The sequence below is a fragment of the Phascolarctos cinereus genome, unplaced genomic scaffold (assembly GCF_003287225.1).
Source record: "Phascolarctos cinereus isolate Bilbo 61053 unplaced genomic scaffold, phaCin_HiC Scaffold_5;HRSCAF=322, whole genome shotgun sequence".
Taxonomy (NCBI): Eukaryota; Metazoa; Chordata; class Mammalia; order Diprotodontia; family Phascolarctidae; genus Phascolarctos; species Phascolarctos cinereus.
The window spans coordinates 167,741,939-167,759,987 of record NW_027555958.1 but is presented as its reverse complement, the minus strand read 5'-3'; the positions used below and the strand labels follow the sequence as shown (position 1 = coordinate 167,759,987).

Below are 18,049 nucleotides of genomic sequence, written 5' to 3'. Positions count from 1 at the left end.
TAGTTATAACACATGAATTAGTATGTGCTGCAAGCCATAACCCAGAGTCCAAGCACAGGAAAAGTGCAGGCCTGGAGGCAAGGTGCTGGTAGATCCCCTCTCTGTGGCCTTCTTCAGAGGTTACTCATTACCCCCCAAATAGTACCAATCCAGAGCTCTTAGAAAGGAGGGTCTTTGGCTCCCCTTTGACCTCCAGGATCCCAGCTCAGAGAGACCTCCACAACTTCAGTCCATTCAGAGGGTTTGTAATTCCAAGAGGAAAGAAAGGAGACAGGGGCCTATGATCTCCATAACTCATGACAACTGTTGACAATAAACTGATGGCAGGCCAAAATCCAATGCCACTCCCCTGGGGCACACCCATTGACTTCCATCACCAACAAGGCCCCCTGAAGGAGGTTGGAAGGCTGGGGTCCAGGGATATCTGAATAAGTCTCTGGTGCAGAGGCAAGCTCATTGCTCACCCAAGGTCCTAGATCCATCTCTTGCTCACCTCTATCTTAAAATGACCTCCTCCTCTGTCCAACTGCTTGAGTTCTTGCCAAACTTATAGACTAGTCTCTGGCCATTGACCTAATGATGACATATAGGCCCATCATTCAGTTTCAGAAGCCGAGACAGTTGCCCCTTTTGACCAAAAGAGTTTGGCTCCCATTTGTCTACAGCCCCAGAAAACCCTTAAACTTTTTTTTTACTGTAGTCTCAAACAATTCTTTATCTCTTTTTGAAAGCCCTAGCCCCACCTTTTGATCTTATGCAGATGCCTTTCAAACTTCCTTCCAGTTCCCTTCATTATCTATTCCCATTGTCTATTCAATCTCTCAGACCTTCCAAAGGAATTCTCACCTGAACCCTTTTCCCAACCCTCCCCTGGTCACCCAAAGTTACTTTAGTGTATATAAGATCCACCCTGGCCCCCATTCAAATGCTGAGACCCTCTCATGCCCAAAAGGCTGAGCTTTTCTCATGCCCCGCTCATCCTTATGGGCATCACCTAGCCTATATGATTTATCTCTAATAAACCTTTTCTCTGGCTGAAAGAAGATTTGAGTTGAATTCATTCAGGCAGGGCCAGTGTCACAATCTTGGGGGGTCCCAGCACCCTAAACCTCTAGACCTCATCACTAAGATCTTTCATTTGAAGTACCTCATGACATTGCCAAGTTTCTCATATGGCATGCTATAATTTTTCTTCTTCTCACCTTACAACTGGGCCACAGCATCAGATTGAAGAAACTTGAAGATACCCTCATGTTGCCTCTCCCATGTCATGAAGCCCTTGATGAACTCTGGATGGATGAGCATGTCATATATAAAATCCCACAGGTGAGTATCTCTTGGATTACATTTGTTCCTCTTGCCCTTTAAACATTCTCAGACCATCTTGCTCAGCTTTTGGGGATGTCCTTGTTTCCTCTTTCCATATTTCAGGTCCCCTTTCGTATAGTCAAAGATGTTAAGACTGGAAAAAGAGAAGAATTTGTTGTCTATGGGATCTAAATCCATGTTACTTCTGCTGGAGTCTGAGCAGGGGCTTTGAAAGGTTCCAGTCCCTGAAGTGGACACACCTGAAGAAGCCCCTGCCCCATTGTTATCTGGGTAATACAGACTGGCCAACCTTGAGTCATCCAAGAAATCCTGGTTGCAGGGGCTGTCCTGATTAAAGGTGATCAAGTCCCCCATGATATCCTGAGAGGTGAGTCTATCTTTGTCCAGGAGCTCAATGATCCAGCTTAGCTCATCAGCTATGCCAGATGCTGTGCCCCCTAGGGGCACCTGAGGATTGCTCAGGGTCAGCACCAAGTCATCGCCACCCAAGGTGGTTGATGAAGGCAGAGCTGGGTCTTCTGCCTGGCACATGACACTGATATAGTTGCTGAAAATGTTGCTGATCTCACAGGATGCAGACATGAAGTTCCCTCCCAGAGTGAAAGCCAGGACACAAAGGATGCAAGGTAGCCAGCAAGAGTGGGTAATCCTGGAAGCCAATAGACTAATGGTATTTAAAAATATACTAGGGCTGACCCCACTTTCTAAAGACCTAAGTGGTATAAGGGAAAATGCACCCCTGAGGCATTGGGGGGGGGGATGTTTGTACTATTGTTATTGCTCTATCTTCAAAGTAAATATTCCTTTGTAAAAAAGATAATTGGTGTTAAGTGGCTAAATAAAACTGAAGTGCTAGCACTCAGAATGGCTAAGGGGGATAGTGGGAGGAGGGAGGGACACAACCAATGAGAAGAATTCAACCAGTGGGGACTTGAGCTGATAGCATTAGAGAAGAAAAGTTCCCAATCTCTCATTGTAAACTAAACCTTGAAGGGGAGATAAAATGGGCCTGGTTCTTGCAAAGCAAATTCAGGCATGAATTGTGCCTTGCTCCACAAATGTGAGCCATCTTTAATGAATAAAAACATTAAAGAAAATAAATCAAGGAGCAGCATACTTTGAATCTGGAAACAGTCTTTCAAATACTGGAAACAGTCTTTAAATTTTCCTTTCCACTGATCTAACAGTGTTAGTAAAACAGAAGAACAAAATGATTATGCTAAGCTCTTTGCTCTATCCTACTACAAATCCCTTTGTAAGGATCCAGTCCCACTCATTTTTGTGATATTTTAAGCAATACTTCCTTCATCTACAAAGCTTCTTCTGGTGCTCTTTTCCATGAAAGAAAATGACTGCTAATAGAAAACAGGAAAAAGAACTTATAATAAAATAAATGGCCCCATGGCATAAAAGTAATGCATCTATCTCCTACATACCCTCTCTATGTATAAACTCTGATCATGGCTGAAGGGAAAATGAAAAGGCCAGAATCTTTTTAAAGAAGATTATATCTCTGTCATTATTGCTTTCAGATGTTTTATATAATGTGGAAGAAATCACTAACTACTTAAGTGCTCAATTTTTTGTTAGGAGGATTCTCCAAGGTTAACTCTATGGCTCTTACTGTTTCTTCCACAGAACATATGTTTTAGATTCAGTGGCAAGTTCGGTGGTAAATCTCTTTTTATCAGAGGATCAAAGTGATGTCCAAAATTCAAATAATCTGAGTTTGAAGCAGGGATATTTTAGTTGGGTTTGTCATTTTCATATGCCCCTGTAAATATTATTGGAAAGTTTGTTAAAGTCAATGGGTTCAATCAGACATGAATGAAAAATTCTACCTCTGACACACAGTAACAGTGTGACCATTGGCAGGTCCCTTAACCTTAGTACTCCCCCACCACATTCACCATTAACTCTGCAAAACTATAACTTGTGGAGGAGTTGATGATCTACATTGGTGGAAAGGTAGAGGAAGTTTTCACAATAGGAATTCTCAATACCAGTGAAAGCATAAGAAGGAAGGAAGGGAATGAAGAGGTCTAGGACTTTTGGGGTGCTGCAAACACAATGGTGATACCAGGCCCTGCCTGCATGAATTCAATTCAAATCTTCTTCAGCCAGAGGAAAAGTTTATTAGTGATAAATCACATAGGCCAGGTAACACCCCTAAGGACAAGCGGGCATAAGAAAGTCTCAGCCTTTTGAGCTTGAGATTCTCAGCGTCTGAATGGGGGCCAGGGTGGATTTTTATACCCTGAAGTAACTTTGGGCAGGCTGGAGAAGGGGCTGGGAAAAGGGTCCAGGTAAGAATTCTAATTGGGGAGGTCTGGGAGATTGAACAGACAATGGGAATACCTAATGGAGGGAACAGGAAGGCAAAGTTTGAAAGGCATCTGCACAAGATCAAAGGGTGGGGCTAGGACTTTCAAAGGGAGATAAGGGGAGTAGATAAGGAACTGTTGGAGACCAGAGTAAGGCCTTTCTGGGGTCAGACAAAAGGGAGCCAGATTCTTTTAGTCGAGGGGCAAAGGCACATCTGAATAAGATTGAAAGGTAAGCTAAGGCTTTCAAAGGGAGATGAGGTTCTGGGGCCTGTAGACAAACGGGAGTCAGATTCCCTTTGGTACAAGAAGCTGAAGATCTTGGCTTGGGCCCTGCCCCCATCAGGAAGGAAGAGAAAAGCAGAGAACAAGAACAAGAAAAGGAGGAGGAGGAGGAAGAGGAGGAAGAAGTTATTTGATATACTTCAAAAGAAATCTCAATCTTTTCTGCATTTGAAAATTCTGAAAAGAAAAAAAAACAAGTAAAATGTACCTACCTCATTTGTTCTAAAGCCATATCTTTGCTAAGGCATCATGTCAGAATAATATGAACTCTATAAGAGAACTGTTATTGTACCAAATTCTATTTGTGCATATGGTAATCTTTGTTAGGAGGGGATCAGTTTGCAAGTATACCCAGGTTGCTACAGTGAAGGGCATTCAGGAGCACGTGGCCATCTAAGGAGGAGTATGCTCCAATATCACTCCCATTAGTTCCTTCTCCTGAATAGTATGCTATATGTCATTATAGAATATAAATATCTACCTAATTATATGTGTTCTGATTAAATATTTGCATTTTTATGCCACCTAAAATTTTGCTTCTAGAGAGCAAATGGCCAATTATAAGCATAAACAAAGTTGACTTGAGTGTAAAGGTGCAAGAGTGTAAGAATGCAATGTATTTCTTCTATTGTTATGCTTTGTTCAACCAAGTGGTGACATGAACTTACATTGAAAACACAAGAGATAGCTCACAGTGTGCCAAAACAGAGATGCCAATATGATCTGAACTAATGGTGCAGACGTGGAATAACAGTGAATGGCTCTCTGCTTTCCAAATGAGGAAGGCGACTTTCCAATTCACCAGAGAGGAGCATGGCCCAACATTACAGCAATCATGCATCCATCTGTGAATTTCAGTTGCTGTGAGTGAGAATATTGCTATGACTCTGTAGATGTAAGCCAGAGTTATGGAGAACTGCATGCTGATTTGTCTCTGTGATGTTAGATGAAGAACCACAGATGGGGCTATTATTTTGAGAGTGTGATACCAGTGATAGGTATTCTAATGTATTATATCATCCATGTATGCAAAGTCACAAAAATAATGAATGACTTTCCAAGAAGGGAATATAGTCATAGTTACTTGCTAGGCTCTTTCAATTTATGTGAGAGAAAAGAAACATTTCTAGACTGATGATGAGGATATTCTTTTCTACAGTTTTCAGCTATTATATGTTATATCTATACACATAGTAACTCATGACAAGAAGACTTATGACATCAAAAGACCCTTGGTTATGTTTTAGGGGCTATTTCCTTGGCATAAGCCTCCACCCCAAAAGCTAGAAAAATCTTGCCTAATCTGACCAAATACTAACTACTCACTGACATGCATTGTGGTGGAAAGTTTTATCTGAAGAAAAGACAACCAACAAATATCATAACTTCTATAACAAATCAACTGTGGTGAAGTTCAAAAGGTATTCATCTGCTCATTCCCCAGTTTCACTTCAAATAACTGCTGAGTCATATCTTCTCTGAGTTCCCTCTGGACTATCTCTACAAGGTCTACTGACTCACTCTGGGAATTCTACTGAATTGCTCCCATTTTCCAGAGTGTTAATAGGCTTTGCATATTACCAACAAGAGGCATGGCAGTTCCTTCCCACAATAGTACTATTTTTTTTTCAGAAGAGGGTGTTATCCTTGCTCTAGTGAACATGGTCCACTTGGTCAGCACTTTGGGGTCCCTACTGGATTGTATTACAGATTCTTTGTTTTGTTTTGTTTTAGCAGGACATCTTTACGGGGGAAACTGAGGTCCAAAAAGTTAAAGTGACTTCCCCAAGATGACACAGTTAGTAAGCAACAAAACCAGGATTTGAATCCAAGTTTTACTAAGTTTCTCAAAGATGACAACAAACTCATTCAAATATAGATAGATGTATATGAATAGAAACAAAGTTCTAACACCTGGCCATTTTTTAAAAATTCATTTGCTTATTGGTTGTTGGGAGATGACTGAAGTATTTTGTAACACGAGAAAGGGGGGAGGGTTCAGCAGAAAATTGATCAAGACATCATTGATCAACCTTTAACCTATTTAATGAAATCATGGATGATAACAGGCAAGTCACAAAGGCAACAAAGTACAAAAGAATTTTGATTTTCTTGTACCTTCATGAAGTGAGAAGAAATTCTCATTGAAAGAATTATCATTGGTCTTTCTGGAGCCCTTTTGGGATATTTGTTGAGATTTCTGTGGGAGAGCTTGACTTCTCTGTGACCCTTCATTTCACTTTCTTAAGTGGAAGTCTAAATAGTGTGCTTGTGTAAAAACCCACCTCAGTGTGTGAGCAGGTACATTATAGACCTAACAGATACTGAATCCAACCCTCACCCTAAAAATCATTCCATTTTTTAAATGCAGAAGAATCCCGGTAGCCCAGTAGGAATGGGCCAGGTTTACACCCACTTAGCAGGTTGCATCTTGCCAAAAAGCAACAGTTGCACTGTGGGCTATAATGTACTACTGGGTCAACTTCATGGCCAACTTCCCAGAAAGGCTGGAGGAAACACAAGATTTCTCTGATAGAAGACCCTCTCTCTGAACCAAATCCCCTTCTTATCATCAATCAAACCTGTACTTTCATCCACTTATGTGATGAACTCAACTTTGGACTTCTAGGTACCTTGATCTTAGTAAATCTTATGGACACAAAATTATCCAATAGGAGCAGATGCCTCTTCACCCTAGGTTAGTTCTATTGAAAGTAGAAAGCATCATAATACAATGCAACACGATAGAAATATTTATTAATTGCTTATTGTGTGCGGAGTACTTAGTAGACTTTGGGAGAGATACACAATTTAGGTAAGAGTTCTTTTTCTCAAGAAATTTATATTCTGTTAAAAGTATAATATGCCAACACTAATACTAATAGCCACATATGATATTACAAGATAAGTTCATGAGAGAGTTACAAACACAGTATGATGTGAGATCTAAGGGTAAAAATCATTATGGAAAGAATGAATCAGAGAAGTCTGGGGGTTAGGAAGAGTATGGCAGAATATCATTTGAGCTTTAAAGAATGAATTGGACTTTAATAGGCAAAAATGTGAAGAGAAGTTATTATAATCATAGGATGCCATAGAAAGAAAAGAAGGGAAGCATGAAATCACATTACACATGTGGGGAACATGTATATTCCAATTTGAATGAATTTGACTGAACCATAGAGTTTATAAGGAAATCAATGGCAAAAAAGAAAAAGGATTGGAAGATAACATGATACCAGATTGTGGAGGACCTTGAATGCCAGGCAGAGTAGTTTTAATTTTACTCAAAAAGTAGAAGACACTGAAAATTTTTAAGTAAAAGAATAAAATGGATGGATTCTGTTGGGGGGGGCAGGTGAAGGTAAATAGGGAATGTAGAGAAAGACATCCTTTAAGCAAGTCTTCTCTTGGAGAAAATAAGAAAACTTTGGTTATCTGTCTCTCCAACATAATTGTAACCTGGTCAATCTGCCTTTTCAGTTGCTTTTTTTTTTTTACTTTTCCCATGACTTATGTTTTTAACGTAGCCCTTGCTAAGGATTACTATTTTTCTTAAATCACAATTTGATAATTTGCTGTTCTAAGGTTCCTCAGAACTGCATTGTTATTTTTACTTTCATGAATAAAAGGCTCAGAGATCAAAGTGGAAAAGTACATTCAATGGACCCTGGTTCAACCCAAGAATACTCCTCATAACTTCTATTCCATAGTGATCCAGCACAAACAGACCTCTGGATGGAAATAATGACAAGGACATTCAAATGAATATTTCCACATGATAGGTTTAAAATATATATACATATATATACATACATATATATATATATATATATATAAAAGCAATATGAAAAGCGATGGCTCTTTTTTGGCCAATTATTTTGTGTTTCATAAATATAAAATCATGAGAAATTCTTAAACACATAACTATTTTTTCATATCTACTATTGTTTGTCTCAAAAATGTCATTGAAGCAGTCATATTTCAAAATAAGCCTATGATCATAGTGTTAAATCTAGAGTCAGAAGGGACCTTAGAGGCCATTGATTCTAATCCCCTTATTTTATAGGTGAGGAAACTGAGGCATAGAGGGTCACACAGATTGCAAAGGTCTGAAAACAAGTTTCAAACCCCAGTCTTAATGACTCAAAATTTAGCATTCTATCTACTGCTCACATCGTATCCCATATTAGGAAAATGGACAAAATATCAGTGTTTTTAAATGTTTCCATTTGAAACCACTTCTATGTAATAGAATCCCCAAAAATAATTGAAGTAAATTTGTGATATGGTAACAGGAAGGAGAAAGTTCCTTAATAACAGAAATGGATTTACTCAAGGAACATTGTATCAAAACATTTGGTTTTGATTCAGATTCACAAATGTTTAATGGAAGGTATGTTTTGAATTCAGTTAGTTAACTCTTACTTTTAGGAACAGATTAAGGAAATCTCTTCTGACAAGCAAATAACTGCCAACTATTAATAGCTATATGAAATAGATAAATTTGTAAATTTTCACCTGGCCATAGGCAAAACAAACAACAAAGCTGCTAAAGAAACAGACAGTAGATTGTTCCAAAGCAACAATAAAGTCCATCAGATTCTCAACAATTGTTCAAGATTTTCTTTTCCTAGTCCCAATTACTTCCTCCCTCTTAAGCCCCAGGGACAGGATGTTAAATGTAAAAAGAGACAAAGTATTCATTTTTTAAAAATCAGTATTAGTTTACTTCTTTTTTTCGTGTTTGCCTCAAAAACCTGTGGGCACTAGGTTAGCACTATGATCGATTTGTGGCACATTGTCTTGAAATACATAGCTTTAAAAGTCTCTATTCTAAGACCAGTGGATTAAATTTTTACTTAAAAATCAAAACTCATAAAATTTTAGTTAATTAATAGTTTAGTTCAAATATTTTCTAATTTGGAATTTTCTCTTTCTGAATTAATATTGAATAATATCAGGGGTCTTTAGACTGTGTATACCAAAGTCAATTCCTATCCAGGGAAGGGCAGCAACATAGTATGGTATCATAGATCCTGCCTCTACCCCACATCTTTAATATCAAATGATTGAGCATGGCAAGAGGCTAAACTAGCTGTCTTCCGGACTTCACAAGTATATATAGACAAAGGACAGGATGAAGAATTGTTTCCTACCAGTTGCTGAACTCTGTGTTAATCTAGGGAATATAACTCAGGACACCTTTATGTTCTCTTTAGGCTATTTCTAGGCTAATCGGCTTCCAAAGACATAAGCATCTCTGGGATATTGTTTATAAAATTCTGGAAAAGTAGCAAGAGTAAAATAGCATTCAGGAAGGATTACGCCAAAGCAAAGAGTATTTTGTGTTCCAGTTCGAGAAAACAACAACTTTCTATTGGGGTAGATAAGTCAACAAAATCAAAATTAATAGTTGGCTTAACACTGTTTTTCAAAGTAGAAAACATATTACCAATGAAGAAGAAATAATCAGATATTTAGAAACAGAAATTACAAATCTTCTAAAGCAAATCCAGATTGTTTTTCTTTATTCAGGAGAAGGACAGCATCAGATAGGTACATGGTTTGGAAAACTGCTTGGCATTAATTAAACAAAGCTGGTTCTGCTTCATCAGGTTTAAAGATACTGTTTATGCAACCTCTTGTGATTTTATATATACATATATATATACACACATGCATCAATCCCTTCAATTTTCCCATTGCATGTGTAAAAAATGTCCACCTTCCAGAGGTTCTCAAAGTGTGCAGTATTGCCCCCTGGAGGGCACTGGAACAAAGGGGGAGTAGTGGCCTCAGGTGCAATTGAGTCATAATGATTACATTATTTTCCAAATAAACACATAAACTGCAAGTTATAACCTATCAGTGGCCAAGTCCGGAGACAGGTCTTCACAAGCAAATGCTTGCAGGCCAGCTTGTCCAGCATGCATCAGCAGGAATATGTGCATGTAATGACTTGATTACAATACAACGCTATATGGTTACAAGCCACAATATTGCATCATCAAAAATTCAATGCAGGAAAAAAGCCACAGATTTACAATAAATTACTAAATTTAAGATGTGTCATTTTTAAAAAATGTATGTTTTTGAAATGACATAGATTTCCCACCCCAAAAAAAGTTAAAAGGTTAAAGGTTAAAGAAAGTGGATTTCTGGAGGGGGGAGGGCACTGAGTAATTCCTTTAAAGGGGGCAGTAGGCCAAATAAGTTTGGGAACCTCTGATGTAGAGGCATATTTCACTAACTGAGGAACTATAGAGGCATTGACCACCAGAAACAAGTAATTACAGTTTTCTGCTGCCCAAAAATGCACCCTAGAGTCCTTTCCCCTGCTTCAAATCTTCATACTTTCCAGAAATGTATACATGATTTGTATATATAGTGATCAATGTACTAAGATCATGAGAGAGTGTATAAGTTTAGAGGAGGCAAATAAAGTAACATACTTTACAAAGGTTAGACAAGAATAAAGAAAAGTTCACACAATTAAATTCAAGGTAAAGGACCTGTCATTCTGAACTCAAAAACAATAAAATATAATTTATGATCAAGTAGAACCCAAGTCTGAAATAATTTCAAGGTTATAATCCCCAAATAAAATGTTGGCAAAAAATGGAACTGCATTGTGAAAGGGTTTCTCATTGCCAGTTTCCACTGTACTCAAGTCAACAACAAAACTTAGTAAATATATCAGTTTTACAAGCCATGATATATACTATGATTTTGATCAGGAAGGACAAGTTAATACATTTGAATTTAAAGAGAACTTATCTCTTTTAGAGAGTCTGCGTAAAATAGTCTATATATAACTAGTTTTAGAACCAGGCAGAGCTAAAGTATTGCCTTTGACATGGTCAATAAATAAATATTTATTAAGAGCCCACTATGTGTCAGACACTATCCTAAGTGCTGGGGATCCAAATATGAAAAAAGATAGTCCCAGCCTTCAATGAGCTTACAATCTAATGGAAAAAGACAACATACTGAAAACAAAAACAAAAACTTAAAGAAATTAGGGGACAGGAAAGAAAGTACCTACTGCAGGTCATGGTGGAGTCCAAAGAGTGCGAGCAGGTAAGAAATGAAGAGAAGACTGGTCCCCTGGGAGCTATCTTTAGACAGAAGCTTCCCGAGTTCTTTGCTCTGCAGTTCAGCCCTCCTAAAAGGAAGGGGTACAGAGAATACTAATAAAGTGTAAGTACCAAAGCTGATACTGTCTCAAAGGATGATGAATTTCCTGGGAGCATGAAGGAGTGCTGTCCAAGGAGTGCAAGCTGGTGGGCTATATGATCTGGGGCAAGTCACTTAACCTCTCACCAATCTAAGCAACTCTCTAAGAAGATACAGTGCCAATTTTCTTGGCTATTCATCACTATATATACAAATCATGAGGGAGTTCCATCATCTTGGAAATCCCTATAATAATGAAACCACAAACCTAGTGTCTATTCTTTTTGTCGATTTTGAATTTTAAGTAAAGATTTTCGTCTTCATTTTTACTCTAGAACATTGATTTCTATCCATGTTGAAACTATTTTTGATAAAGTTACTTTTAGCAGATTTTTTAAAAGAAAGTAATTCTATGATTTTATCTATAGTTTTCAGGAGAATAGAATTGCAATTGATGTCAGCATTTCATTAAAAAATTATTCAAATTAAAGAGAATATAAAAGTATTATGTTACATAAAGCCTGCTAATGGGGTATAAATATTTTACTGGCCTAGAATTTTCACTACCCTTTTCTACTTAACAAGATTATTCCTCCCCCAGAGTCCTAATCAAATGCCTCATCTTTTCTGGGAAATGACCCTAGATTCTCAAAGGCTATGCAAGTAGAGTTAAAACTCTGACAGGCTTTACTAGGTTGCAAAGGCTTCCAGCATGTTGCTGAAAATAGACTTGGTTCCTGTTTTCCTAAGACCAGATTAAATAAGTACATAGAGGCTCATTAACACCAGTAGTTTGGTCCCTCAGTGATAAACTCATGATGATATACTCAGCCTCGCCTTGAAATAAAGGGGGAAAATAAGAATGACCCTCAATCTTATCTAGCCCCCTTCCATTTCTTCAGTGATAGCAGAAGAGTGGAAGAGAAAGAGGAAGAGGGGCAGAGGAGGTTAAGATATGAAGCAAGACCAAATATTAACATTAACAGTATATAGTCTAAATGTGAGATCCTTGACCCAATGACCAGCAAATAAACATACTTGTGGAGGAAGCGAATCAGGATGGATACATCCCGACATTTTCACTATGGATGACACCAGAATACAAATGGGATTTGCTATTAAATGGAAGGGTGGTTCAGGTTCTCCCTGAAAAGGCAAATGAAGGCATTCAAAGAGTTCGTTTTATCATAAATCCAAAGTCGACAAGCAACACCATTTCATGCTACAGTTGGTCATCTCATGTTACAATGCTCATGTTAAGGAAATGGAAAAAAAAATACCTTGAAGATATTCGTAGCCCAGCGTCATTCTCAAAAGAGGAGAAGAGGCTGAGTGACAAGTGTAGAAGGAGAGTGTGGAAGTGGCAGTGAGAAGCAGGGAGTAGTCTGACTCTCCTAACAGGACCATTGATTCAGGATGGTATGAGGGAAGGTGAAACCATACCTGGAAAGTATAGCCAAGGATTCAGCATCACATAGGGGAAACCAGGTTTCAGTGAGTGTCAGAAAACTGAAGGAATGAGGGGCAGCTAGGTGGTGCAGTGGATAGAGCTCTCCTGGATTCAGGAGAGCCTGAGCTCAAATTTAGCCTCAGACACATAACACTCACTAGCTGTGTGACCCCCATTGCCTAGCCAAAAAAAAAAAAACCCTGAAGGAATGCGAGAGAAAGAGGTCAAAAGAAAAGGAAGGTGGTTAGTTAGTTATAAAGTGTGGATTCCGCGGGCAAACAGAGAAGGGTGGCCAGATGCAGAATGGACACTGGGTGAGGGCGTAAGGTTGAGGTGGATGGGAATGAAGGAGTGGGCAGAAGACTTGGAGAGGAAGTTGAACCCTGGGCTTCAGCATCATTGTGATAGAAAGTGAAAAAGGGTAGGAATTTGCTTATTGCTGTGGGGAATGAGCCCAAGTAGAGGATCAGCAGATAAGGTGAGTTACATTGATAAAGTCAGGTGATTCAATTAGAAAAAGGTTTGTCTTCTTTCAAGGTTGCCCTTGGGCCCTCCTTGGTCCTCAAGGTCCAGGCAAAGACTTTGACTGCCCATCCTCAAGGCAGGTAGTGTTGCTGTGTCCTGGGGTGTTTAGCAGCAGAGCCAAGAGGTATTGCAACATTCCAGAACTCAGGAAAAGTGAGATCAGGGTCTGGCAATGTTATATCCTAAGGTGATAATAACAACAATAATAGTAACAATGCTTTGTTTTGCAAAGTTTTTCATATACATTATTTCATTGGGAGCAATATAATATAGGTACTATAGGTATTATATTATCACACCCATTTTACATATGAAGAAACTGAGGCTTAGAGAAGCTATGACTTAGTAATGGTAACAGTTAATAAGGATCAGAGGTGAGATCTGAATCCAGCTCCTCTTGACTCTTAATCCAAAGGTCTACCACTGCCCTACACTATTCTAATTGGTATAATTAGACCAAAATATTGAATTCTCCTAGTTGCTGAAAGACATGTTTCTAGTTGAAAAATCCAAATAGCACTTAAAGTTTTTATTTTTCTTATTTTTACCTATGCTATGTAGCATCATCATCATCTTTATCATTATTATAAATAGCTAGCATTTGTATAAGTGTTTTAAGGTTTATAATGCACTTCCTAAATATTCTCTCATTGATTCTTACAATGACCCTAGGAGGTAGGCATTATTCTTATCAGCATGTTACAGATTAGAAGACTGGGGAAGACCAAAGTTAAATGACTTAGCAGAGATCATATAGCTAGTAAGTATCTAGGGATGGGTTTGAACTCAGATCTTCTTGACTCTAGGGCCAACACTCCATCCATCTATGCTGCCGTTTAGTGAATAGTGGAAACGACACTGCACTGAAAGCTTGGAGGCATGAGTTTTAGATACTATTGTAACAGTTACTAACCACATGACCTAGGCAAGTCACTGAAATTTTCTAGATCTAAGTTTCTTCATGATTAAATTGAGGGATCTGAATTACTATCATCTTTGAGATAACTTCCAACTTGAACATTCAATGATTCTAACATTGCTTACAAAAGTCAGATATTGAGTGTAGTCAGACAGCTATTAAGTGTGAGAAACTCTCTTCGATGGCTCCCTACTGATGAGGGTGGGGCCCAAGCCAAGATCTTCACCCTTTGCCTCAAAGGGAATCTGACTCACAGGCCCCAGACCCTCATCTCCCTTTGAAAGCCTTAGCTTTACCTTTTAATCTTTATTCAGATGCGCCCTAAAAGCCTTAGGCTCCCATAGGCCCCAGAAAGGCCTTCCTTTATCTCCTTTTGAAAGTCCTAGCCCCACCTTGATTTTGTGCAGATGCCTTTCAAACTTCTGCCTTCCTGTTCCTCCATTATCTATTCCCATTGTCTATTCGGTCTCACCGACCTCCCCAATTAGAATTGTTACCTACACCCTTTACCCAACCCCCTTCTCTGGCCACCCAAAGTTACTTTAGTATTTAAGATCCACCTTGGCCCTCATTCAGATGCTGAGAATCTCACGCTCAAAAGGCTGAGAACCTCTCATGCCCACTCGTCTTTACAGGCGTCACCTGGCTGAGAATCTCGGGCCCACAAGGCTGAGAACCTCTCATGCCCGCTCATCCTTATGGGTGTCACCTGGCCTATATGTTTTACCACCAATAAACTTTTCCTCTGGCTGAAGAAGATTTGAGTTGAATTCTTTCAAGCAGGTCCCGGTACCGCAATCTTGGGGTCCCAGCACCCCGAAACCCCTAGACCTCTTCATTACCATGCAACTTTTTATCTTATGTGCCTGCATTCAAGCCTCCCATGATATTTCCTCTTCACATTTTTTCAGCTGAGGATCTGGCTACATATTTCACTAAAAGAAAAAAAAATGAGACCATTCTCCATTCTTTCTTCTCCTTTTCTTCTCACTTCACATCATTCAAATATCTTTCCTCACTACTTTCCTGTTTATTCCAGCTTAAAATGAACCTTTTTTTAAGGAAGCAATTGGGGTTAAGAGACCAGCCCAGGGTCACATAGCATAAGTATATGAGGTCAGATTTGACCTCAGGTCCTCCTGATTCCAGGACTGGTGTTCTATCTACCACATCACCTAGCCGGTGCTCTGCCCAAAGGAATATAAATTTTGATCCCTGAAACCTCACAAGATATCTTGGGGTTTCCTTGCTAGATTTCTTTAAGAACTATGCCTTAAACTCAAATCACTCTGGCTTTCATAGATTGGTCAACAATAGGTTCCAGTCCAAGCCTCATTTGGTCATTGTTTGGGTTCTGATGGCTCAGAGTAAGTGTAAATAACAATTGTTTCTATTTTGACCAGAAACTCTGAGAAATCCTCCCAGATTGATTTTTTTAACTAGGTGAAAGAGATTATTCTTTACCTTATTTCTTAGGTAGCCTTAATCACTGAAAGAGTGTTGCCTCAGGTAAACTTGGACCTGTGAAAGACCTCAGCTTAAAAAGGTCAAGGTCTCCCATTGCCTCCAGGGCCATCTTCAGTCTTCCTGATCCTGCTACTGGACCGATGACTCCAGAGGAGAGAAGGAGGCTGGTGACTTTGCACAGCCCTGCCTCACTTAAATCCAATTTACTTGCAAGCCAAGACATTGCTTTCCTAACTGATCCTCTTCAAGAATGAAGGACAAACAATAGCAACAACAGCTTCAATTGAAGAGGTGATTGTACTCCTCGCCAAATCCAACCCCTTTGCATTGTGCCCTTGATTCCATGCCCTCCCTTTGTCTTCAGAAGATTGTTGTTCCCTTATCATTGCAACTCTTTTATCCTCAATTTCTCCCTATCTACTGAATTTTCCCCTGCTATCTGCAAACACACCCACATTTCCTCCAAAAATCCTTATTTGATCTTTACCATCCCCTTCACAGCTAAACAGCTTTAAAAAACCTTCTACCCTTGGTATCTCCAATTCTTCTCTTCTCATTCCCTTCTAAGACCTCTGCAATCTGGCTTTTGACTTCATCGTTCAACTTAAACTATCCTCTCCAGTGTTCTCTTAATGGTCAAATCTAATGTCCTTTTCTCAGTCTTCATCTTTCTTGACCTCTTTATACTATTTCACATTGTTGATCACCTTCTCTTCCTGACTATTCTGTCCTCTGTGGTTTTTTATGACACTCTTTTTTCTCAGTTTTCCTAATTCTTTGACCTTTCATTCTAAGTCTCCTTTGTTGATTTTTATTTATCTAATTTCCATTAACCATACCTGTTCCCCCAAGGTTCTCTCCTGGGCCCTCTTCTCTTTTTGCTCTATTATTTAGTGATCTTATCAACTCCCATGTGTTCAAGTATCATTTTTATTTATCTTATTCCTAGATCTATGTGTCTAACCCTAGGTTATCTCCTGAGCTTCAGTCCCACATCACCAACTACCTTGTGGACATCTGGTACTAGACATCCTATGGACATCTTAAATTCAACACATTCAAAACAAGAATTTATTTCCTAAAAACCTTTCCCTCTTCTCAACTTTCCTATCACTGTCAAGAACACCAACACCCTCCCAATCACCCAGGCTTATAGCCTCAGTGTGATCTTCGACTGCTCCTTGTCACTGATCTCAGATTAAAATCTGCTGCAAAATCTTATCGTTTTTACCTTCACAACATGTCTTCATATATGCACAAAATCACCCCTCTAGTTCAAGCCCTCCTTGCTTCTCTCCTAGTCTATTAAAATTATCTTTTTTTTAATTTAATTTTTAATTAGTTTTGAATGTTCGCTATTCCTCTTCCCCATTGAGAAGGCAAAAAAAGTCAAACCCGTAACAAAAGTGTATGGTCATGCAAAATAAATCCCTGCATCATGTTCAAAAACAGGTGTGTCCATCACTTCTCTATTTGGAGGCAGAAAACATGCTTCATCATGAGTTTTTGGTATTGTGGTTGGTCACTGTGTTAATCAGTTACTAAGTCCTTCAAAGTTTATTATCTTTACAATATTGTTGTTATTGCATAAATTTTTCTCTTGGTTCTGCCCACTTCACTTTGCACCTATTTATACAAGTCTTCCCAGGTTTTCCCAAAACCATTCTTTTTATTTCTTACAGCACAACAATCGCATTCATATACCATAATCTGTTCAGTTATTCACCATTTGATGGGTATTCCCTTAGTTTCCAATTCTTTGCTACTACAAAAAGAGGTAAAGAAGAGATCCTACCAAATTCCTTCTATGATATAAATAAGGTCTTGATATCTAAAGTAGGGAGAGTCAAGACAAGGACCAATTTCTCTCTTGAATATTGATGTAAAACATTTATTCTCAAGGACTTAGTGAGCCTGGGATCCTGAACGAGTGTGTATCTACTAAGGAGATTATGTATTAAATTCTTTTTCACTTGTTTTCTCAACGCTTTTGATCAATAATTAAACAAATTCCTGGTAACGCCATAGAATGAGAAGCTATCTTTTATGACTTTGTCTAGAAGATGATCTTATGTAGAATCCAATTTACAATGACTTCTTGATTCTTCTTCTTTCTCTTCTCCCTCCACTGTTCAGACATCTGATACCTTTTACCTCTCTACTTCTTTGCTGCTTCAGTGTCTTCTATAATATCTAGTTTAATTTCATGTTACTTTCCTCCATGCTGTATGATCAAACCAAATCTGAGCTATTATGTACTCTATTTTAACTTTTTCTTTTACTTACCCTTTGTTGTCACTATTCCCTATAACTAGAATGCTTTTGCTACCTTTCTTCACCTGCTAATTTTTAACCATTGCTTAAAGCTATACTGTTACTTCCTCCATTAAGTCTTCCTTGATCTACCACACAAATCCATCCTCTCCTCCACCCCCAAATTAAGAGCAATCTTCCCCATTGTGCTGAACTCAGCATTTTGTTTTGATACTCTATAATACTTCATCATGTGATATTTTACATATTAGTTATCTTTGTTGTTTGATCCCCCTACTAAATTATAAGGTCCAGGAA

The 18,049-nt window shown here is 38.6% G+C and overlaps 1 pseudogene; it reads right to left on the bottom strand.

Moving 5' to 3' along the window:
* Positions 1-1,077: 1,077 nt before the first annotated feature.
* On the bottom strand, positions 1,078-1,911 carry LOC144457648 (ETS-related transcription factor Elf-3 pseudogene; annotated as a pseudogene).
* Positions 1,912-18,049: the final 16,138 nt, after the last annotated feature.